We start from the raw sequence: 1,196 nt of genomic DNA on the forward strand, positions 1-1,196 counted from the left end.
TGCTATTTGAGGCTGCACGAAAAAAAAAAAAAGGCTGAAGTGATCCAACGACTAAGAAAGTCCCCATAAAACTACGACAAAGAAAACACAGCCCCCCATTTACGCTCTACAATACGATTCCCTAGCAATGCTTAACTTGCAACAACTGATGCACACAGTTATGAGATGTAGAAAAGGGTTTTTTTAAAGTCTATAATTACCTGTACAGGGTGCAGTTTTAGCAGAAGAAAAGCATATTCAGAGTCTTGTCCTCTGTCCTCGAACAGTCTCCTCCACTGAGGATAGACCCTTTTATTTGTAAGCCGTCAGTATTTGAGTTTCCTGGTAGTTTCTTGAAAAGCGTCCAGGTAAGGGAAGGTTGAGTGATCTCTGGCAGTTCCCTGTGTCTGTGTATGAGTGGCCCTGCCTCTGTTACTCAGGTATCTTTTATACCTTCCTGTCTGGAGGTGACTTACCTGCAGTCACCCAATTATCTTTGAATCACTCCATAGGCTGCAGGAGCATTTCAATGAGAGGCAGGTTTCTCTGTTGACAAACAGGGCAGGTTGGAACGTTTCTGCGGAGTTACAGAAACACACTTTTTTATTGTTTGTGGCATATTCCTATTTATAGACCTGGACAAGAGGAAACACCTGTTTTCCCCACTCTATCCAAATCTGTAGGAGATTGTCCGTTCTCTAGTAAATGGTTAGCATCTTGTCCAGTTCAGTCTAGTTTTAAATAGCTCCTGGTAACTGCACACGGGTTTACAACTCGGCCACCTTTTCAGAGGACAGCAAATCAGATTGGGGGGGGGGTGCGGAAAAACCCTTGGGCAGATCTTCAGAAGGGGAGTTGGTTTCTGAATTTTCCATTGAGGAAAAAGTATTTGAAATAACTTGGGGTCAGTATAAGAAAATGGGATTGTCTCCTGGCTTTGAGCCAGAGAATGTGATTCTTTAGCACTCGCCCTCCCCCTTCCAGGGTGAAAATGGGAGTTTGTTTAATGCCCAAACCCCATAGACTCAGAAGAAAGATAAGCCTGTCACGGGACCAGCCTGCAAAAAAGCTAGCTGCCTGCTAGAGAGCTGTTCAAAGTAATCCTGTGCAAAGAGTCTCATTCTCTGCAGGGCCTGTAGCAAGTGCTACTGTGCTATTCAGTCTGTACAGGGCCGTGATCATTTTGTGGGACAGCAGAAGCCCAAATCTTATTAACT

At 44.3% G+C, this 1,196-nt stretch overlaps 1 protein-coding gene across 2 annotated transcripts in view; it reads right to left on the reverse strand.

Annotated features, from left to right (window-relative positions):
* RNF223 (ring finger protein 223) overlaps positions 1 to 687 on the reverse strand; it is a 6,337-nt gene extending 5,650 nt beyond the window's left edge. For both annotated transcript variants that reach the window (XM_019511808.1, XM_019511807.1), the window contains exon 1: positions 201 to 687. The gene's annotated coding sequence lies outside the window, so the exon portion shown is untranslated. The remainder of the gene's footprint in view (positions 1 to 200) is intronic.
* Between the last annotated feature and the right edge of the window lie 509 nt (positions 688 to 1,196).

The sequence above is a fragment of the Gavialis gangeticus genome, unplaced genomic scaffold, assembly GCF_001723915.1.
Source record: "Gavialis gangeticus isolate Ggan-Ray unplaced genomic scaffold, GavGan_comp1, whole genome shotgun sequence".
Classification (NCBI taxonomy): domain Eukaryota; kingdom Metazoa; phylum Chordata; order Crocodylia; family Gavialidae; genus Gavialis; species Gavialis gangeticus.